A 24,210-nucleotide genomic window follows, 5' to 3' on the forward strand; every position below is an offset into this window, starting at 1 on the left:
TTTGTTTTATTGAGTTGCTTTGGTGCCTTGGGGAAAGTAGATTACTTGACTAAAATGTATACTCTCTACAAAGGCATATTTTACTTGAACAGTGAAACCACTTATGCTGAAAGACACTAATGTCAATGTCAAGTGGGCAAAAGAGATGTGAGCAGATCAGGTGACCTATGAAAGAAGACCTATGGAAAAAAGGAGCAATTTAGTGGGTGACTAACTACCTGGAAGAAGAAGGACAAATCCTGTTTCCTGAGAGCCTTTCATGTTCCAGAGTTCTAACAATTCCATAATTTCATTTACTTTTTTTTATTATATTCTCTGTTTTATAGAGTGATAAAATTAAAGCTTAGGGGTCTTAAGCAATCTTGTCCAAGGTCACACAATCTGTTTAAGGTGGAGTTACAATTCAAAGCCAAGGTGCCCATCTGCTGCTTTTTTTTTCAAAGTTTTTTTTTTTTTTCTTTCTTTCTTTCTTTCTTTTTTTTTTTAGGCCTTCACTCATGGCATATGGAAGTTCCCAGGTTAGGGGTTGAATTGGAGCTGCAGCTGCCAGCCACAGCCACAGCCACAGCAACACAGGATCCAAGCCTTGTCTGAGACCTACACCACAGTTCATGTCAATGCCAGGTCCTTAACCCACTGAGTGAGGCCAGGGATCGAACCTGAGCATTCATGGATGCTAGTCAGATTCGTTAACCAGTGAGCCACGACGGGAACTCCCCCAAAGTTAAGTTTCAAAGTCAGAGTATACAGCACCCACCCTGTTCATTTTCCTTCATGATTTGAAATTGGGCTTTATAAGAAAGGTGCTCTGTTGAGTTCAGTCCATCTAAATGGATATATTTCAGTCCATAGTTTAGAATTTCTGGAAATTAGTTTCTACTTCCAAGGAATGTGTTCATTTTAAAAGATTGTACAAATCATCCAAGTCACTAAGACAATAAGTATCCTTCCTTCAGTTAATACATACAAATGTACACAGTATATGCTATTGAATTTTGCTTTTGTTGAGATAAGAATCAAAATCAGAAAGCACTCTGAAGGCAATGGGAGAAGTGTCACTAAGTGATTTAAAGGGCAGAGGAAGGAAAGGTGGAAGGTATGGACACCAAATTGCACCCACTTTGCAACCTTGTCCAGGCTCATCACAGACAGAGTTGGTCTTGTGGAGTAGGAAACCCCATTTAAGCCCCATTTATTTCTATCTGATAGAGTTTACAGGGTAAAGTAAGTGAAGTGTTATGAGAGAGCAAGAGCTTCTGAAAATAAAAGATCATAATTCAGCCTGGTTTTTAGAAATCAAAAGTGGGGTGACTCAGAAATGCAGATTCATGAATGACAGCTGTCAACAATGAAATTTATTGTTGCCCACTTAGTATAGAAAGCATTTCACTTCTGCCTGTGTTTTGGTCTCTTCAGTGATATGAAGCATATTCTTATATGCATTGTTAATGTATGATGAATTACTTTCAAAGAATTTAGATATCATCTAATAAGGACCATCCATGTGCAAAGTCTGGTCCAAAGGATTGTTTATGTAGAAGAGACTAGTGAAGAGAAAAGCATGTTATGTTCTTTTTTACTTAATATACTGAGAAGCATTTAAGTGTAAACTTTTGTTTTGATTAGGGCTTATTGGAACATATAATGTCATGAACTGAAAACCAATAAGAGAAAATATAATAATAATAATAATAATAATAATAATAATAATAATAGAAACTGCCGTTCATTGTGTACGTATTAAGATCAGTGCCTCGTACACAATAAACCTTGGTGATGATGATGAGCAGGAGGACGATAATCATTGTGATGGTGATGGCAGTGGTGGCGGTGATGATGATGAAAATGATACGATGGTAATGGTGGTGTTGATGAGAATGGTGGTAATAGTTACTGTGTGCCAGGCATTGAGGCATTGTGCTTAGCACTTCTTATGCATTATTTCATTTAACGCCCGAGAACTCTATGAAACATATAGAAATAAATAACTTGTCTAGTGCCGTACAGCTTGGAAATTGTGAAGTCAGGGTCGCCAAAGCCCTGTGTCTTTGACACTGCCACAGTTAAAGGCCATTCTTAAAGCACCTGTTTTGGCTGGTTAGAGAAGGCTAAAGAAAAACCCAAAGCAGGAATTTTCTGCTTTTTGCTTTTCTTCTCTCCAAATGGGGTAATCAAACTTTAACCATTGCCTATGATAATTACGCATGCATGCATATACATATAACTATCTTCAAGTAGAATAGGATACTTTTGACAGTGACTGAAAATGCATTAATTTGGCATAAACAGTCAACAAGAGATGTTGCTTTTGATGAAGATTGTCATGTAGCCTAGGAGGCAAGGAGAGAATGTTCCCAGAAATATGGCTTTACAAACATTAACTATAGCTGCCCACCTTAAAGTAATCTACCCAGTGGTCAACAGAGTAATACATCAGTCATGTAGTCCACACACAAACCTTCAAAAGTAGAATCCTTTCCTGTTAGGATCAACAATTTATATAATTAAAAAAAAGAAGAAAAGAATTTTCTTGAAGTTATGTTTATCTATATTTTGAAAAACGTGATAGCTGTAATTCCTATACAGAATTTTTTTCCACTGTCGAATAAGATCTATTTATTTGATTTTGATTTCATAGAACATAATACCATGTCTACACTAAACATGCACTTAACCGACAAGTACAATGCACACTTAGAAGAAATTTAGTTTGCTAGTAAACATATCTCTGAATGTAAGGAATATTGGAAATACTGGAAATACTTACTTAGAAAAAAAGATAGTTTTTGCATAAAGCAGGTATAATTGATTTGTAAGAAGAATTACTATGTACCTTATTGCTAAAATGCAAGTGCTGACTTTTAAAAATTGTGTAATTTCTACTTTCTGCCTTCCAGGAAGCCATCACAAATGTCTCAAGAGACCATGTATTACAGATCTAATAATACAGCAATACATGTAGTTCATGATTAGTTAAGTAGTAATTGATGCAGCTTTCTAATTTGATCAAATCACTGATTTCTCTGTAAACTAAAATAAAGCTACATAAACTACGTTTGATAATAATGCACAGAATCAGGGATGCTTTGTCACCCCTAAATATCTCTGGATAAGATGGAAAACATATGGGGATACATAGACAATTTGCTTCTCATTTATTAAAAACAGTAATAATTAAAAATAATAATTAACATTTAGTGAGTATCTAATAGTTTCATGCATTATACTAAATACTTAAGATGGATTATCACTTAAGCTGCAAGATGAAAACTATGAGATAGGTCAGGAAACTGAGCAAAGAGAGGCTAAATGACTTGCCTTTGGTCACACAGCTTGAGAGTGGCAGAGAAAGACTTTAAACCCAGAGACAGTGACCAGCTCCTGAAACTGAGCCTTTAGCAGAAAGTATGCAAAAAAGCAGAAGCCAAAACAGTAACAACATTGTCTACTGATATAAGCAACTCCTATCTTTTCGGATCCAGATGCTTAGGGAATAAGATACAATACGATTAATCACGTAGCACAAACTATCTTGGGTCCTAATCCAGAAATTGCCATTGACTCGTTTTTTAACCTTTGGTGAATTATTTAGGTCTCCAGACTTCACTTTCCTCAGTGGTTAAGTGATGGTTATAGTACCTAATAGAGTTATTGCAAGAATGTAAAAAGCTAAATTCCTTAACACTAATGTAAGAGTTTTATATTAATATTATTCCTGGTTCTGCTATTGTCATGTCATTATACCTTACATGTAAACTATTGTAACAAAAGGATAGATTCCTGTGTATGTTGTTAGCAGGAAGTCCCTAAAGGAGAGATAAAGTGGAGATGGAGAAAGAAAGGAGAACTCATTCTAGGAAGAGGACTAAAAACACAGATGTGAGAAAGATCTTGATAGGAGGAGAGGTAAAAAAATAAGTTCAGGAGTTCTCGTCGTGGCTCAGTGGTGAAGGAATCCGACTAGGAACCATGAGGTTGCGGGTTCGATCCCTGGCCTCGCTCAGTGGGTTAAGGATCCGGCGTTGCCATGAGCTGTGGTGTAGGTCGCAGACGTGGCTCGGATCCCGGGTTGCTGTGGGTCTGGTGTAGGCCTTCGGCTACAGCTCTGATTAGACCCCTAGCCTGGGAACCTCCATATGCTGCGGGAGCGGCCCAAAAAAATGGCAAAAAGACCAAAAAAAAAAAAAAAAAAAGTTCAGCTGACAGGACAAATGGTTTTACATAAGGTAAGATAGGAATGAGATTGCATGATTTATTGTAGATGATGTAATTCATGGTGCAAAATAAGCACATTTATCATATTCGATTCTCATAACAGTTCTCAACCTTTATGTAAAAATCTCTTATTTAAGTGTGAAAGAGCAGAAGTCTTTCATTTAAGTTAATAATAATCCTGAGTGTATCAACTCTCTGTGTCACTATCCTTATTCATCTTATCTCCTGGGACATTTGTTAAAAATAGAGATTTTTGGCCTTCTCTTTTCAATTTAGAGTGGAACCCAGGCATCTATATATTCACTGTCACTTGCCGGTAATTCTTAACATTAGGAAAGTTTGAGAAACTACTATAATCCATCCTTAGCACTGCTGTCAAAATAATCTTTGTAAAACAAATAATTTGCATTTCAGTTAAAGCACAAACTCTTGAGCGGAGCATTTAAAATCATTCACAGCCTGTTCCTACCTGCCTTTTGAGCCACTCTTCCCCAAGTACCCTGGAGTCCAGTCATACCCCACTGCACAGATGCTTCTCTATGTTCATGTTCTTTGTGTCTTTTGGCCTGAAATCCCCTTGCCTTTGCATTCTTGTCTCAAAAACTGACACATTTTTAAAGACTCAGTTCAAATGTCACCTATTCTGTTGTAACAGTCCCACATCCCACTAAGGAGAATTCCACCTCCATCCCTTTTCTGACTTTCTGTAACATTTTGCAATAAGATCTGTTGTACATTGGTGGTACAAATTTTCAGTTTCTAAAAGGGCCTAGATACTTGTATTTATCTTATACTCCCTCAGTGCTTAGAATAGTGCTTAGCACAAAGGAAGTGTTCAATAAACATTGGTTGACTAAATTAATGTATGAGTGAAAATTTATTCCACATGCTGTCTGTACTTCAGTTTATTCCTTGAGTAATGGATGACATTTTAGAAAGATGGCTGGGGTTAGTCACTATAACATTTTTGCTAATTTATTTTCATCTTTTTTTTTTTTTTCCTTTGGTTTGGTTGGTCATTGATGAGCTGTGGTAGATCTCTTTAAATCAAGATGCTTTGATTTTAATAATGAAAAATATGAAGTGTAGATTCTGTGTTCATCACAAATCTTTGTCAGCATAAAATGGAGCTTCAAAGTTGCTATATGCTAGAGTTTACGTTAAAGGCCAAGTATCATCTAACATAACACAGGATGTGTTTTCTGCTCTCTCTCTTATTGCCAACATTTTGTATATTCAAGGAAAGCGACCTGATACCACAGCCAAAAGAAGAAAGACCAGGAAATAAGGTGGAGAAAAAAAAAATTGGGTAAATGAAAAATGGAGATACCTTAGAAATAAAGGTGAAAGAGCACTTAGTTTGCTTATAAGAATCTGTAAAATGAAATGCTTTATGTTTTCATCCTACAAAAATTTAAGTCTTCCTAAATTTGCCTAAGCCAGCTTACTTTTCTGAAGGAAGATTTTTCTTATTGTCCAATGTTTTGGTGCCAATTTTGGTAACACACACTGAAGCTAAATTTGCAGCCTGTTAGCATATAATTTATGTTAAAAGCTTAAAGAGGATCTTTTCCATGCAAGGTAAAGCTTTTAAAATACAAAACAAGCAAGAACAGTGAATAGCTGTTACTCATTTCGCGTCTAGTGCTGAGTGGTGTTTATGGCGGGGACTGGGTGTATTTCTGTCCCAGCAGTAAGTGTAGCACTCCCCTGACATCACTCTTGAGAGAGCGAGAAGCTGTGTGTGTAAGGGTTCGAAATGTTGTCTTTTGAGGCAGGGATAATGTGATTCTGTGTCAGCTCTCCGCCTGTTTTCCTCTTCACTGCTGAGGCATCAGTATCGCCATGCTCTTGAAATCCAGAATCCATGCATAGAACACCAAAGGCCAAATAAGACATTCTTCTTCTGATACTTGTTCTTATCGAACTTGTTGATCCTCCTTCTAATTACTTGTCGTTTAGCTTTATAAGGTACTTTTTATCTTGAGCTCTCAAAATAGTTTATGGAAATTATCTCATTTTTCTGTTCAGTGTTTATAAGAGCAGAATGCATGGTAGAGATAGAGGAGTTATTCTCAAAAACTTTGGCGCATGAAAGGAGTTGGTAGCAATTTACTCTTTAGGGTCTAGGTCTGTAGACCATAAATTTATCTTTGGCATGGTACAAGGTCAGCACAAGTTTTTCCCGTTGCTTCTCTATCTCTGTCCTGAGATACTGGTATATCTACCTGGACATCCTCCTCTGTCAGGCTTGCTTGATTGGCAGGGAGGGGAGAGGCTACATTTATTACATTTATTTCCTACTTTCAGACTGACACCCTGAAACAGAGAAGGGAAAAGTAATTTGCCTAAGAGGAAAAACTTACTCAGCATTGAATTTAGTTCTACAATAGGAAACTATTGATTTCTAGCCATGCTGTATGTTCTGGTTTTCTGTCACTTATTTTTCCTTTCACATTATTTTTTTTTGTCTTTTATGATGATCCTTTGCGATAAGCTACACTAGATATCAAAGAAAAGATCAATTAGAAAAATTGTGTAAATAGTAAATTGACTGAGTCTTTGACCCTTGGATGAAAAAAAAAAAGTTATGCTTACAAGTTTAAAAGAATTGTTCAGTTGGATGATTCTGAAAGTAAGCAGCCTTGTTATTAACACTGAAAAGTTTAATTACATTTCATTATACCATACTAGCTTCTCTTAATTGCTGAAAGGGGACTATGAAAGCAAAAACAAAAATGCCTTAACTCTAGAAGCTAGATTTTCCTCTCTGCTTTGTAATGTAAATGTGCCTGAGTGTATATTAAAATTCACAAACTCCATCCATCTCACTGGCTTTTAACGGAGGGGTCACCTGACTTCACCTAGAGCCGCTCCCCTCCCTTTCGCAGAGGAAGCCCCAAAGTGAGAGACGGGCGCCTACAGAGCACAGGTTCTCCTGCTGGGAGATGTAAATGACCCCAGCCGCTCGGGAATCCTGTGAGCTTGCTGGTGGGGGTTGGGGAGGGAGAAACCGAGGGAGAGAGCGTAAGCGAGAGAGGGGAGAGGGAGAGAGCAAGAGAGAGGAAGAGAGAGAGAGAGAGAGAAGTGCTGCATGCTTCATCTTTGAGAGGAGGGGAAAACAAAAGACCTCAGCGGCAGTTTTGTGTTGCTGTGTCTGGCTTAAAGAGGAAAATTCTAGACATCCAGGCTGAAAAGAATCAAAGCCCAGCTGAGACTACTTCTATCAAGAGCATTCTGTGATCTGAGAATGGGCTGGATCAGTACAGGTGGTTTGAGAAGACACTGATGAGGACCATGGAAAGGTGGGAGAGGACGTGCGGCTTCTCTGCTTCCTTTGAACAGAGCTCTAGGTTAGTAAGCTGAAACTGACCCGGGTCTGCTTCAGTATCTTTATGTGTGTGTGTGCTTTCTATTTATAACCTCCAAACCCTTCTGCTCCTCCACCCCTGGGTAGGCAGTGCCATATTCCACCAGATGTGAACCTAAACTTGATTTAACTCTCACTTCATTTACCAAATGCCTCTCGTTTGCTTGCCGAGCTTTTGTTTAATACCGCCAGTGGAGAGCCATCATGATGTCTCTCTCCTTCTGAGTCAGAATGTGTGTTTCAGCCCTAGATTGTCAGGTGGCTGTTTGGAGAACAGTTAGCATTTTGCTCCAGAAGGCTGCAAATGCACGATTATGTTCTTGTGAAATGTAAACAGCAAATATCTGCTGACTTGGCATTTCTTGTAATGTCAGAATAATTCAGAGATATCTGACTACATTTGCCTTATCTCAATTTCCCAAATAATTGAGTTCAAATATAACAAGTTTGAAATGGCACCCTACCAACAAAGGCACACACCAGGCATTCTTCCAGCAGAGTATGTTTTACCTCCCATTGGTGTCAAAGCTTAAAAATTAATTTGGGAGGAACGTGGTTTTGAGGAAAGAATACAGTATGTCATAACTAAAATAGATGCAAAGCCATTTCTTTGTAAATGGGTACAGATGTGTGTAAAACAAACACATAATTTCTCTTGTTTCTTGTCGTGCAGATACAGTGTCTTTTGTTCTAGCATGTGTATTTTCCTGTGTTTTTACAAAGAAAGCATTGCCTGTGCTTTCTGTGATAGCAGACTTGTATGCCAATTTGTCATTGTGTATTGGTCAAGAATCCACTCTATTCTGAAGTAAACTGCCCAGAGGTATTAGTCAAGAAGCTGGAGGAGGGTGGGGAGTGGAGAGAGGTGATTTTTTTTTTTCTTTCTTTCCTTCTTTCTTTCTTTCTTTCTTTTTTTTTTTTTTTTTTTTTTTTTTGACCATTAGCTCAGAAGTGCCTAATTCACATGGTTTTAAGAGGAAATGGGGGAAGGCATTTAGTTTTGAATAGGATGCAGAGCTGCACCATGCAATTAGCAAAGAATTTATCAAGAAGATGCTCAGATTTGTAATGGACTCTTTAAGAAAATGTTCTGTGAGATGACTGGCTGAGTCCCTTTTGACCAAATTAAGATGCGCTCTGGCAGTGCACTAGCAGCTGTGAGCTGACATTTTCTTGTGAACCTAGTGAAAAATGGCTCCATATCTCTCCACCCGTCCTGAGGAGATGGTCTCTTCGAGTTGTCAAGCCTTTCCCCAGCGTGATTCGCTCCTATGGCTGATTTCTGATAGGGGCGGACTGGCTGTGGTTCCTTTCAGTTTGCCTGCCTTTTTAAATCTCGCTGTGAATGGGGAGTGGGTGGTGACCGTCTTACTTCAAATACAAACTACCCAGCAAGACTAGCAGAAGATATTTTTTCCAGCAATCACATGTTTCCGTTTTTAAAAGGAGGTAGATTATATTTCTTTGGACACAATGTACACTTTTTGTTGTTGTGAAGTGGGCTAGTCAACAGCTTCTCTAAGGAAAGACGCTCGCGTGTGTGACACTTTACATCTGGACTCTCCACATGGGAAGTGACAGGTAAAGACACCGGGATACTTGCCTATCTTCCATCTCCGGAGATATAAAAGCTGCCCTTTTCTTTTTTACTGTTGTTTCCCTGTTTTGAATCACGATCGGTTGTGCACAGAGAAAGATCATGCCCTAGACTTGGGATGCTGGGGGAAGACATACTCCTGTCCTGTCCTCCGCATGAGCTTCTGGAGGAATTCCTGTTCTGATCAAGCAGCGGAGGTGGAGGTGCTCCAGCAGCCACACTGCCCCTTCATTTAGGCTCTGGTCTGTGAATGCTCCAGCCAGCAGAGGCAGGACGTGCTTATCAGAGCTGTGTGTTTGAGGAGCTGGTTAAGAGCATGTGTTGTTTGGGGGTGTGTGTGAAACCGACCGTTCTCTATTTTATAGCATTCAGAGATGCCTCTACTGAGTAGAGAGTGGGTTCATGAGGAAAGGATTGGGCTCTTCATATTTTAGACAAGAAGTACAGCACTATCCACCAGAGAGGACAACAGGAAGATGCAAAAGAGTACAATAGTGTGTGCATTGTGCAGAAAGAATATCTAAATTGTATGATAGTTCCCGAATTCCTAAAATTTGCAAAAAACCTCAAGGCTTCCTGAAAAATGCAATGGAGTCATCTCTACATTATGCCAAATAAGACTTCTAATAAGGTAATCTTGACAGCATATGGAAACAGTTTCCTAAGTGCTTTAGGTCATTATATCACTTGCTCCGCTGAAGGGTATCCTTTCTAGGGCTTACATCTAGGACTCCTACATAGGATAGGAGTCACAGCACTGATTTTTTGGGGAGTCTGGAATAATTTTGATAAAGCTAAGAGCTTACAGAGGCAATGGGATTCACCTCTTTAGTAGAATAACAGAAATGAAACTTTAACACTGCATGTAGATGATTACTGCTTTTATACCTGTGGACAATTTGATGATGGTACATAGTGTGCTTTTGGAAAATTGATGCAATTATGGTTGAACAATGAATATGACAATAGATAATACAATGAAAATGCATCTCATCATTCATAGGAGGATTACTAGGGTCACTTTTAAATATTGTTAATGACTGCAATTGAGGAGGTTTTACCTCGAGAAATTTCAAATGTCTAGAATGAAAGAACCGTGTTTGTAAAACTAAGAGCATATCTAATCAGCTGTTAGAGAAGTTGAATGGCATTGATGTTTAAACCAGATAATACATACATACCAAAGAATCATGAACCTTAGGAACTTCCTATCAATGTAATTTTGTTTTCCTTTTTAAAGCATCAACATAACTATAACATAGATGCAGTTCATGAGCAGTGGCCATCAAGGGAGAAAAAAACCTGGGACTAACATGAAAATTTTGCAATGAGATGTATGTGATGTTTGAGTGAGCCTCAGGATACCAGTGAGTTCTTAATGAGAGCTAAAAAAGAAAAATGTACATGTTGAAGTAAGTTTCAGTTTGTCTATATTCTTATAGCTTCAAGTTTGGAAAATAGGAAATTTCCTGGTTGGCCGTGTGGTGCCTGTAGCATAGAAAGGAAAAGTTGAGATGAAGCAATACCCTAACTGAATTTTCCTTGATATATTTTTGAACATAAAGCTTCTCACTTTCTGAGAATATCTTAAGTAGTAATGGCCTGTCACCCTAAATTCAATTTCCAGTTTTTAAAAATCTTTATTAGACAACAATGTTATATTCAATAAGTAGAGACATGACAAAAGTTTCTGAATTTAAAATACTCTAATTTTATGTTCAATTTCAGGTATGTTTCTTCTCTATCATATCTTCAGCCTTTGCTCTAAGTCACACACCTTGTGACAGTCTTGCTTCTAAAGACCTTGGTTGCTTACTGTGAAGATAGCAGATTTTTAATTTATTGGAAAAAATAAAAATGTATTGCCATTTGACTGTATTAGTCAGTACCTTAAAAAATGTTAGAACCTTGTTATAATATGAATTACCAGTTCAAATAATTCACAGATATCAGAGGTTAAAACAAATACTATATATTTCAAGCATATCAAAGTATGTATATAGTATATATATGTGTGTGTATGTATATATACGTATATAGTATATAGTCTATAAAGTATACTAAGAATAGAGTATGGGGGTCCTTTCCCTAGTTTTCATCACAAGGATGGCTTCCTGTCAAATAAGCATATTTTCCAACAGTGCATTATTCTTTTTTTATCCCAAAGATTTCCTATCTGTTCTCTCAAGTCACACAAAACATACATCTAATATAATGAAAGTGATAATTCAAAAAATCTCTTACTCAAGGTGTTTGAAAATTTACTCTTCACTCTGTGAAAGAACATAGTCAGAATAGCTTTTTCCCCCTTTAAACCAGTAAAGAAAATCAAACTTTGCAGTCCTTAAGGAAACTAACAATGATGTGTATTATGAAATAGAAGCTTCATTGCCAGGCAGTCAGCCAATGGAGAAGAAGCGAGCTTAATTGATAACTCCCTATTGAAGCATTGCAGGTCAGGAAGTCCCATGTTAATAGGATCCCAGCTGAGATTCCAGAGCCAGCCACTCTTCTTGCTCACCTTTCTTTTCCCCCTGGGACTGGTGCTGGAGGAATAATACATTTTATAAAAAGGGATAAGCTTTGCTATTAGACCATCTCTGACATAGGTTAGTCCTGTAAGCGTTGCAGGTATCTTTCATATCTTCTCAGCCTGAGGTTTTTCTGACTTTTTCTACCCAGCGACAGAGTCCAGAGGACTTTGGAGGTCACTCAAAGTTTTGTTGGAGTCAGGAATCTTGCCTGTTACTGCCCACAAAGACATAAACCCAGCCCAGTAGGAAAAGCAGAGGGGATGGGAGCCTTCTCTGGCCTATAGCAGAGAACTGAGTTCTCTGGGTCCTTTCATTCAAAGGACTGCAAAAGCCTAAATCTAAAACTAAGAATTGCTGGCTAAGTGTTGAAGGATTCTCAGACTTGGATTCATACAACTCTTGAAGAAGAGTTTTTCTTCTTGGAAAGCTTCATGTTTCCTTCTACCTCAGGGCCTTAGCATATGCTGTTTCCTCTCCTAGAACTCTTACTCTGCCCTCTTGCTCTGATATTAAATTGGCTCTCTCTACCAAATGTTCTCTCAGCTCATTATTTTTCTTTGTTACATGAAAAAGATTTTCTTAAATTGCTAATTGGATATTAATGCCCTTGTGTGATTAATGTTTCTTTCTGCCAAGAGTCAGGAGCTTCTAAAGTTAGGGTCCAAATTCATTTTGTTCACAATAGAATCCCTCAGGCTTCAGATCATGTCAACCCACATGTTAGGTGTGCATTAAACATTTGTTAAATGATTAAATTAATGAATAAATGAATAATTAGGCACCAGTCGTAGAGGACAGGCATAGTGTGCTTTGGCTCAACAAGGAACAATTCTTCTAATTATGTTAGATGGTTTGAACACCTGACAGGTGAACAATATCAGGGTATTCTCAAGGTCTCCCTTTTGTCAGGATTTTCTATCTGAGAAGGTTTGAGTGCTGTTGTGATATTTCAAAAAGAACTTTGCTACCCACTTCAAAGTGTTGTAGGGCCAGTCTGAGGTAGAACTGTGGTTTGTTTTTATCTCTCCATTACTTCTTCTAAAGCATCTGTTTTAAAAAATTTGCTCTCGGGAGTTCCCATTGTGGCTCAGCAGAAATGAACTTTACTAGTATCCATGAGGATGCAGGTTCAAACCCTGGCCCCGCTCAGTGGGTTAACGGATCCAGCATTGCCGTGAGCTGTGGTGTAGGTCGCAGGCACAGCTCGGATCTGGTATGGCTGTGGCTGTGGCATAGGTTGGTAGCTGTAGCTTTGATTCGACCCCTAATTTGGGAATTTCCATATGCTGCACCTGCAGCCCTAAAAAAAAAAATAAAAAAATTGCTCTTTCTGTCTTCTTTGCATCCAGGACCTAACAGGTCTCATCTGATAGTGACTATACCTCACTAACTAAGCTTTCCTATGGTGTGAACTCTTCTAGCAGTATGCAATTTAGTACATTTGCTTATTAATTAGTGCACTGCTTATTAATATGAAGGGTTGTAAAGCACAGAGTATAGTATGGAGCTTGCCTTTAGGGAGCTTACTTTTCAGCTTTGGAGCTAATACAAGAAACAATCGGTGACTACTCTGAGTCTGTAATTAATAACTGTATTTAGTTGTGGTGCAGATATTAGATATAAAATAGTTATTATTTTATATCTGTGGTGCAGATATAAAACTGGACTATAAAGAAAAGGGTCGGGGGTTCCCACTGTGGCTCAGCGGTAATGAACCCTACTAGGATCCATGAGAACACGGGTTCAATCCCTGGCCTAGTTCAGTGGGTTGGGCATCCGGTGTTGCCATGAGCTCTGGTGTAGGCTGGCAGCCGTAGCTCCAATTTGACCCCTAGCCTGGGAACTTCCTTATGCTGCGGGTGCAGCCTTAAAAAGACAAAAAGAAGAAAGAAAAAAAGAAAAGAAAAGCATTTATAAAAGAAGTGAAGCTTAAAATGGATCATGACCGATAAGTAATATCTAAATTATCAGCCAGGGGAGTTCCCTACTCAGTGGGTTGAGGATCTGGCATTGTCACTGCTGTGGCCCAGGTTTGATCACTGGCCTAGAAATTGCTGCCTGCCACAGGTGGGCCCAAATAAATAAATAAAAATCAGCAAGGAAAGATAAGAAAAATGTAACATTTTAGGAAAAACATGAATAAAAGTGTTCAAGGGGATTTAGCAAGGTGTGTTAATGTTTATTGTCTGTCATATTTATTTTCCCAAGTATAAAAGTCAAAAATACCTTTTATTCAAGAATCCATCAAGCTTTCATTCACTTAAGCCATAATTTTAAGACCCTGAGGGTTAGGACTTATATACACTGAATTTACTTCCCATTACACCTTGAAGTACTTCTTCTATCTCAGCATTTAAAACTAATCTCAAAGAAGTTTTCTGTCAAGGGTGCTTTCAAAGATTCTTTTAGCAATATTGATTACTTTAATTGAGGTTTATTGAAAGTGCTCAGTATAGCTCCCTTGTGGTTCATGTGCTATAAATACATCATCATCTTATTGATACATGGTAGAGTTTTCATTTCATTGCAGTCTGCCTAACACCTTGTAGAAACCTTATATTCACACCAGACTGAGGAGGAAATATTCTTTTCCTCCAGTCTTCCACTCAACATAAACTACAGAACTGAGTAAGAATTATTTTCAAGTATGTTTTTAGTTATATAAACCTGTTTCATTTGAAGGTGTCCTGTGGAGAAATTCTGAAAAAGAATGAACATAGCTAAGAAGCCAGAAAAGAAATCAAGGTGCATGTACACAACAGATTAATGAAAGAATTGAAATTGATTTTATCTTATTTTATTTTTTGTCTTTTTGCCTTTTCTGGGGCTGCACCCGTGGCCTATGGAGGTTCCCAGGCTAGGGGGTCTAATCGGAGCTGTAGCCACCAGCCTACACCAGAGCCACAGCAATGCGGAATCCGAGCCGCATCTGCAACCTACACCACAGCTCAGGGCAACGCCGGATCCTTAACCCACTGAGTGAGGCCAGGGATCGAACCCGCAACCTCATGGTTCCTAGTCGTATTTGTTAACCACTGAGCCACGATGGGAACTCCGAAACTGATTTTAAAGTAGGATAAGTAAGCTATAACTGGCCTTCTTGTGAAGTTATTGATATAAACAGTATCCCTTTAGTGGCTGGGTTTTAGGTTAAGTCCAAGAGTTGTTAAATCCTGTGAAAAAGTTCTAGGTTTACTTTTGGGACCTTCCTTATTTAGAAATATTGATCTTTTTAGGGCATCTGTTTAAGGAGTGGGGTCCCTCCAGTGACCCCTTGCCAATTTGTGCTAAAACTGCATTAGACAATGCATTTGACATAGCACAGTATGTAAAACTGCACGCATGGTCTTTTATGTGCCCTCACTGCCATTAAAGGAAAAGGAATTCCTGCTGTGGTTCAGTGGGTAAGAACCCAACATAGTGTCCATGAGGATTCAGCTTTGATCCCTGGCCTCACCCAATGAAGCTGTGGTGTAGATCACAAATGTGGCTCAGATTCTGTGTTGCCATGGCTGTGGTGTAGCCCAGCAGCTATGGCTCTGATTTGACCCCTAGCCTGGGAATCTCCATATGCCACAGGTGTGGCCATATAAAACAAATAAATAAATAAAAGGAAGAAAGAGAGAATATGAATCATCCCTTTGAGATATCATAGATTGCCCCCTCCATACACCTGTGTCCATTACTTTTTTTAGTAGAGCTCGGTTAAAGTAACGCTTCAAAAAATGAAATCTTTCACTTCTCTTTTATTTCAGAGGAGAAAACATAAAAAGAGGCTGGGATCAGCTGGTAGTATATGAAATTCTTCTCTGTGTGGATCCCCAGGTTATGATATTTCATTCCCATTGTGTATACAAGTCTTTGTATGGTGTTGCATGTGGTAACTTTTAGTCCCTAATATATAGTATAGTCGCTACTCTGGGAATTATAAGTCTTTCATTATTGATGCATTAGAGTTTAAGAACAGCCATGGCTAGTTCCATTTATCTAATTCAGATGACAAAGAAATGGTATTAAACTATTACTATATCTATTATAATTCATGTACCCCAAACGTGAAAGGACCAATTTAACTATGACCAGTGAGTAGCAGGCCTTTGATGAAGTTATCAATTGTTCATTTCCCATATTTCTTTCTCTCTAGTCTACAGAATTCTCTATATCTGAATTAAGATCTACCATAAAAGCCTGAATTTTTCTCAAGTTAGTTTCAACAACTCTTAGAGCCAAATAAACCAAATCATACCATGTTATCTTATGCCCATGAGTATCTGCATGTTTTTCCTTACTGTCTGGAATGTCCTCTTCCAAGCAAATGCTTATTATAGACACAGGTCTTCCATAAAATATTCCCTGATCACTGCTCCCCTGCTCCTGGGAAAAGCTAGTTTTTCCTCATAACTATGCATGCACATACACACACACATGCACACATATTCTGCTTTTCTGTTTACAATTCTGTTTCTTTCATGAGACTTCACTCTCCCAAATAGAGTTCTTTTTATGATCTTCCTATGTCCATTGCCAAACAAATGCCATGATACATAATTAATATCCATTTTGGTTATGATTTGAAGAAGCTGATCCTCTTCTTGCACACATTGTGGAAAGAGGAGTCTAATGTGAGTTTATGAGATTAAATGGTTTACGGTTTGTTTTAATATTTTTAATATCAGTTTTACTAAAGCTGAAAATAAGTGCAAACCATACTAAAAATCACTACATTTTTTTCTAAGAAATTATGACATTTATTAGTCAAATGTGAGCAGTGAACGGTAGAATTAAAGGAAATTGTGCTAAACAGTTTGATTCATGAAAAATTAACTCTGGATAGGGTCCATGAATCATGTTAATCTTTTTGTCCAAAATGATATAGAGACTTTTCCCTCAGTGTTTCCTTAAACCCATCCACCACTGCAGTGAGGAGGCAAAGGAGATAGGTGTTACCTTTGCATAAAGCTTTGCTGCTCTCAGTGTCGTCCATAGACCAGTCACATCAGCATTACCTAAGAATTTGTTAGAAGGGAGCATCTTGGGACTCAATGCAACCTATAACTCCATAGAATCTGCATATTTAAATAAGACCTAACTAGTTTAATTCTGCATTGTATTTGAGAAACACTAGTAGGAGATAATCCTTTTATGAAGTTTTAGTCAATTTTGCAGCCTGTAGCCTGGCTAGTAACTCAGGAACAAATAATAAATATGAAAGGTCATTTTTTCTTTCGGCCATGCTCCTAGGTCAGGGATCGAACATGCATCACAGCAGTGATCCAAGCCATTGCAATGACAACCCGGGACCCTTAACTCCTTGTGCCACAAGAGAACTCCTGGAAGGTCGTTTCTTTTCTTAAACGATGTAATGTAAGCAGTTCTCCCTCCAAGTTGCCCATCTCTATGTGTCCTGGAAAGAGAAGAAAATGAATCTTACTAAAAACTAATATCTTTCTTCTTCTTTTTCCCAAACCAGCTTCTATTATGCACATTGGGAGAGCAATGTAGTGTAGCAGGAGAGACTAGAATTGAGTCTGGCCTCTGGCACATATTAGCTGTATAAAGTTGGACATTTTCTTTAGGCTTTTGAACCTTATTTTCCTTTTCTGTAATATAAATTATAGTTATAATACTTATAATACTTTAATAATACTTAAAATTATAATAGGGAAGGAAATTATAATACTTATTGGCAAAGTTATTTTGACATTAGAGATAAAGATGAGAAATTATTGCCTGTAGCAAGCTTGGCATGTAGTAAGCACTCAATAAACAGAAATATGGTTAACATTTTCTTACCCCATTTTCCTCATGGATCCTTGTTGAAAGCAGAGATGTAATCTCTTCTAATGCCACCTACTAGGTGTAAGCCTCAGGTGCCTCTTTGGAGTGGACACTGAGGATTCAGACTGTTTTGACTTTCTGCTTCTAAGAAATCAAGAGAACAAGCTAATGAATATAATGTGCTTCTCTCTCTCATATACACTTACATATTGGAATAAAATGCCCCTGGAGATACAAAGCAAAAGAAAAAACTTATATTCTTGATATGAGTTCCTTCTTCCAATAAAGGAAATGTAGGTTACTTTCCAGTAAAATTATCATGGAAGGTTAGTGTCAGAATTTACTAGGGTAAGTAGGCAGTTCATTAGCTAAGACAGAGAAAGAATCTAACGTGAGAGCAGAAGAATTAAAATCCAATTGCAGGCCTCTAAGAACTGCCATTACATGATAATTCTTTTTTTTAACCTGGGTAGAAATTTTAATATTGGAACTTTTATACCACTATTATACTCCATTACATTATGACATAAATTGACAATATTGTCTTAAAAATATTGTATAGTAAAAAAAAAAACAAAAAAACACAGGTTATAAAAGGTGAGAGAAACTGCACAAAGAAATATTTTTTTAAAATACCTAACTTGAAAAAATTAAGTTAAAAAGCTTATCTTGAAGAACAGGGAAAATATGTGATAAAAATTTCACACATAAACCTACACATTAAGATACTTAACCATTGTCAATCTGCATATTATTTTGTCATAGCAATATGAAAGAAAATGACAGGTGTTTTGTTAAAATAGCAATTTGGTCACAACTTTATATTAGTATCATTCTTTCTTACAACTCATGAGTTTATCACAATGTGATATTCACATTCTCACAATGAAATGAACATTGCCACATTGTTTGCCATTTTAGCATTCACAACTGGAAAGAGAAATAAGAGCCCCTAATTAACTTTTTTTAACTATTCTTTTTGGTTACACAGACTTTAAAGATCTAGCACAAATCATGTACCAGCCATGCCTTGGAAAATTTATCTGCTTGTGACTTCATTAACTTTAGCTCATTTTCTTGGTTTTAAGTTCATACAATCATTTTAGTGCTGTCTTAACTTAGAAATAAATTCACTATTAAAAAATAAATCAAGGTATTTATCATTACTTTTATATACAGATAATTTTAAAGTCATATTCTCAAATTTGAAATTCTAGTAAAATATTAAAATATTTATAGTTTCTTTTTTTATCATTTCTTATTCTGGTAGACTTGTGATTACTTAATTTGGGAAACTACATTGTATATTATTTTCTTGAAGCTAAGCCTTTAAAGATTTCATTGTGGGAGTTCCTGTCGTGGCACAGTGATTAACGAATCCAACTAGGAACCATGTAAACACATTTTAGTGTAATGAATAATCAAAGGCTAGAAAAATGGACAATCAGAATAATTTTAAGTGCACTAAGTCTTGTGCTTTTGAGACTTTGAATCTTGTAATGAAAACTGTGTATTTCTAGCATACCCCACTTATTCATACCACAAAGATTAATGAATGCCAGGCACTGTTCCAAGTGCTTGTGATATACTGGTAAACAAAAGAGAAAGGTGTCCTGTCCTTCAGGAGGAAGATCGACAATACAAAAGGTAATTCAGTAAAATAAATGTTAGATAGCAATACCTATTGAGGTAAAAAATTTAAGTAGGGAAGAGGAATCTTAAATGTCCCAAGTTAGGAAAAGGGAGAAAAGAGATTTTTTGGAAGGGGAACCAGGGAAGACAAAACAGAGAAAATGATGTGAGTCAAGTCTTGACAGAAGTGAGATAGCTACCCAGGAGGGTTGAAGGATATAAAAACCTTCATGTGGAACATAGTAGGTTTGAGATGCTTATTAGTTATCCAAGAGGATCAAATAGGCAGTTAGACATAGAGTTCTGGAATTCAGGTGTGAGCTCCCCGATACATTGTACATTTGGGGTCAACTGCTCATATGTGGGGGTTAAAGCCATGTGTCTAATGGGATCACCTAAGAACCGAGTAAGGAAAGGAAAGAGCACTGGGCATATTTCATAATTGGAGAGATAATGGGGAATCAGCAAAAGAAACCAAGAAGTCACAGAAAGATAGGATTAAAAGAACAGAATGATGCCCTTTAAGCCAAGTGGTGTTTCAGAGAGGGAATGACCAGCTGTGTCAAGTGCTGATGTATTAGACAAGATGAAGACTCACTAATGTCCATTGGTTTTTGATAACATGGAGAGTTCAAGAGTAGAGAAATGGAAACAGAGCGTGCTGATGATTATTTTAAGTTTGTCTTGTTATTTACTGTGAAAAGATGAGAAATAGGACAGTAGCTTGAGGGAAAAAAGGGATATGAGATGGATTTTTTTTAAGCTCAACAAAAATTTCGAGCACTTTTGAATTAAAAAGAAAGATTCAATAGAGAGAAGGAACTGACAATTATATATTGAGCGAAAGAGTAAGGCACATTTCAGTGTCTTTAAGTGTTAGTGACGGGATGAGATTTAGAGCATAAGGGGATAGGTTTTCTAGGAGTATGGCCTGTCTGCTCATGTTAGGAGGAAAAAGTTAGCACATAAGGGCAAATAGGTATTTAGGAGAGGAAATCTGGTGGTGAGAACTTGGGAATGGTCTCTTGTGATTTGAGATGGGAGGAATCCCAGAGTTGTCTGTTTAAAAGTATGTAATGTCACATTCTTCTACAATACTCTGAGGTGCCATACTATTCCATTAAAAGTGTCTTATTTTAAATATTACCCTCATTTTGTGCAAACATGGCTGCCAAATGCATGTATTATTACCCATTCCCACTAATTGGTCAATTCTCTAAACAACCAGCAAAATACAAATGCTGATGTTGCAGCTGCTCCCACATTCCGAATTGCCTCAGGAGAGGGGAAAAAAAGCCTAAAAATATTATGAGTTGATGAGAGAATAAACACTTGGTTAAGTGTGTAATTATGAGTCTACATCATTGATATTATAAGACTGATGCTTGAGTTTACTTTTGCATTGATAGAAGCACTTCAGTCTTTACAATAATTGCAGTAGGGAATAATTTGTGCGTATGTGAATGGATCCCATACTTGGATTCCCAGTTGGCTGGTGGAGCTCTGATCTCTTGCCTAACTCCTGTCATTCTTTTCCATCTGCTTCTTAAATTTTCCTTGGCTAGGAAGCACATCTACCTGACAGATTTTGTTTGGAGAAGTGTTTTCATGCCTGAAGCTAAGTATAAGTGACCCCAGGCTGCTGGGTCCATATTCTTTCTTTAAAACCCTGGGGCACCTTCAGTTGGATCACATTTATATCTAAGACTCTTAAGATTGTGATATGGACTATTACGGTGTTTGGGGTAATAAAGCAAAATAAAAAGAAACAATATTATGAGAAATGTAGTCCATCTTTTTTAGAACAGTGATCCTTCTTTCTGTGAGCAGACCAGTTGGATTTTGACCTAAAAGTTTAATGCAGGCTGCTTAGTCAGCTATCTTGATTTTTCATCCTTGTAGAATTTTGACTGAGTAGTGGAATAAGACAGAATCCTGTGATGTTCACAGTGCAAGATTTTGGCTATAGCAGGAAGCAACCCAATTTTAACAATATCTAATTCTTGGATTTTTGCTAATGTCAAACATATTTGTTGAGCTGGGCTGTTGTCCTATAGGGGAATACATACATTAGGATCACCAAGAAAGATAATTATATTTAAAATTTTACGTCAAACTATAGACCTTTGTATATGGTACTTATATTCATGGCAGAATCAGCCATTACAAGTTCCACAAAACAGAACATTAACTGATTCCTATCAAATTAACAGATTAATTTTTTTTTTTTAATTTGTTGTTGTTGTTGTTGTTGTTGTTGTTGCTATTTCTTGGGCCGCTCCCGCGGCATATGGAGGTTCCCAGGTTAGGGGTCGAATCGGAGCTGTAGCCACCGGCCTACGCCAGAGCCACAGCAACTCAGGATCCGAGCCGCGTCTGCAACCTACACCACAGCTCACGGCAACGCCGGATCGTCAACCCACTGAGCAAGGGCAGGGACCGAACCCGCAACCTCATGGTTCCTAGTCGGATTCGTTAACCACTGCGCCACGACGGGAACTCCAGATTAATTTTTTTAATACTATTTGTGGATCAGACCTTCAGAGGTGTTCCTCTGTTGTACAGAAACACAAGTTTTTTCCACCACAAAGATATACAGATGCCCCCAAATTATTATTTTTCTTACCACGTATCACATACTCTAGGTGCTTTTTGTATCTTCAGTGAGATGTATATAAAAGAACCATAGCCTGTAGAGTCTTTGGGACAAGCTCAAAAGTGAAACCAAACATTTTCAAAGAATTAAGCTTTCCCATTATAAATATAGCATGCATGAAACTATCCTTTTTTGTAAAGGAAGAGTTGATACATTTTTACAAAAGCACATGAGACTAAATGATTTTCCAAAGCCACCATAGCTAGTTACCACCAAGGTCAGGAATAGAATCCAGGATTCCTAATGTTTTGTTTAGTGTACCTCCCCCGACACACATTTTCAGGAAGTTATTATTGAGCTCAGAATCATTTAGTGTCTCCTCTTTCTGATAAATTCTTATCCTTTTAGGAAAGTATATTAATAAACCTCCAGTTTCCATTTGCTCTGCTTACTTAAGTAAAAGGATGTTGAACATAGTATAAATGATATTACCTTGGTCTACAAAGGTTGAATTTCAGCACATGTAAAAGCATATTATGAGCCCTGTAATACATTTTTCATAATAGAGGCCATCAATCAAGGTGCAAAAATACATGTCAAAGCAATAAGGGGCATTAAAGCAAATAACTTGATAATTCTAATATAAATGGATGGATGTCCTCACTTCAAGCAACTGCTAACCTGCACTATCAAGATATTTACCTTCATTCTTTGGTTTGTTTAAATTTGTTTTTCAAAAAAGAAGGTGCCTATAGTGAAGGAAACTGACAGGCAGCAGAAGTGGTTAGTTTTAAAGCTGTTTTAACCCATTTTAGTGACTAATTTAGAATTTATTTAAATATTAAATCTAATTTTCAATTAATTTTGCAAAAATATGCTTTTTATATTGATTGCCCAAGTATGCTCCTTATTTGTGTAAAGAACAGCTAATTTGGTAGTGCTAACAAGCAGTGCCCTTAAAACTAATACTTGCTGCTAAACGACAGCATGTTAGAGCCTTTCAGAATCCAAAAGAGTACAAGTTCCACTACTCACAGTGATCACAGGTCCATGTATTTCACAATGGACATTTGAAGTATCATTTGTTTTCTTTGGGCTTATTGTCAATAACTACTTTATTTTCAATTTTCTTTTTGTATCTACCTACATATTTGTCATTTGTATGCTCTTCATTTCTTCTTAAATATCTAAATTTCTGGAGTTCCCGTCGTGGCTCAGTGGTTAACAAATCCGACTACGAGCTATGAGGTGGCGGGTTCAATCCCTGGCCTTGCTCAGTGGGTTGAGGATCCAGCATTGCCGTGAGCTGTGGTGTAGGTTGCAGACGCGGCTCAGATCCCGCGTTGCTGTGGCTCTGGCGTAGGCTGTCAGCTACAGCTCTGATTAGACCCCTAGCCTGGGAATCTCCATATGCCGCAGGAGCAGCCCTAGAAATGAAAAAAAGACGAAAAAAAAAAAAAATCTAAGTTTCTATCAGGTATCATTTTTTTTTGGCTGAAGAACATCCTTTACTATTTCTTTTCTTTTTTTTTTTTTCTTTTTTAAAGTCTTATTGAATTTTAGCTGATTGGCAATGTTGTGATAACTTCTATTATACAACAAAGTGGTTCAGTTACACATGTAAACACATTCATTCTTTTTCAGATTCTTTTCCCACATAGATTATCACAGAATATTGGGTGGAGTACCCTGTGCTATACAACAGGTTCCTTTACTATTTGTTATAGTGTGGATCTGCATACTATGGGTGATGGTTTCCTTTGACTTTGAAAATGTTTGTATTTCACCTTCAGTCTTGAAGGATGTTTTTACTAGATATAAAATTTTCAGTGGACAAATTTTTTTTTTTTTCTTTCCATAGGCTTTCATTTTTAGCCTCTTGGTTTTTCTGATGAGAAGTTAGCTATCATTTGTAATAGCATTCTCTTAGGTATAATCCGTCATTTTCTTTGGCTTTTGCAAGATTTTTACATATTGAGGATTTCAAAAGTTTGACTATGATTTGAATTTTAAAATGAAAGTCTTGCAGTTTTCTGAGCTACTTGAATATGTAAATTTGTCTCTTACAAAATTTTGGAAATTTTAGGCTATTATTTTAATATTTTAAATTATTTTTATGCCCCATTCTTTCTTCTCCTCCTATAAACCTAATGATAAATGTTATACCTTTTAATATTATCCCATAGGCCTTAGACATTTTATTTCTTTTAATTTTTTTTCTCATGACTTCAAATTGGACAATTTCTATCTCACTTCAGTTTTACTATCCTTTGTTCTGTTATCTCTAATCTGTTGTACAGCTGGTGAATGCTTTTCAGATATCGAATTTTTTACTTCTAAAATTTTTTTGTTTACATTTCTCTGCTGAGGTAATCTATTCATTGATTATTACTATTTTTCTTTATGTTCTTGAACATGATTATAATGGTCACTTTAAAATAATTGTCAGCTAATTCCTTTATCTTTTACTGATTCTCATTGATTTTCT

General features: G+C 37.2%; 1 protein-coding gene across 14 annotated transcripts in view; it reads left to right on the forward strand.

Moving 5' to 3' along the window:
* Positions 1 to 24,210, forward strand: part of MAGI2 (membrane associated guanylate kinase, WW and PDZ domain containing 2) — a 1,324,507-nt gene that overhangs the window by 605,991 nt on the left and 694,306 nt on the right. Inside the window, exon 1 of one of the 14 annotated variants that reach the window (XM_021102534.1) lies at positions 4,161 to 7,568. The exons of 11 other annotated variants lie outside the window; for them this stretch is intronic. The gene's annotated coding sequence lies outside the window, so the exon portion shown is untranslated. Of the gene's footprint in view, positions 1 to 4,160; positions 7,569 to 8,504; positions 9,167 to 24,210 lie in introns of those variants that run through there. 2 more of the 14 variants (XM_021102538.1, XM_021102535.1) reach the window with 2 other exon arrangements.

This window comes from Sus scrofa, chromosome 9, assembly GCF_000003025.6.
Source record: "Sus scrofa isolate TJ Tabasco breed Duroc chromosome 9, Sscrofa11.1, whole genome shotgun sequence".
Lineage (NCBI taxonomy): Eukaryota > Metazoa > Chordata > Mammalia > Artiodactyla > Suidae > Sus > Sus scrofa.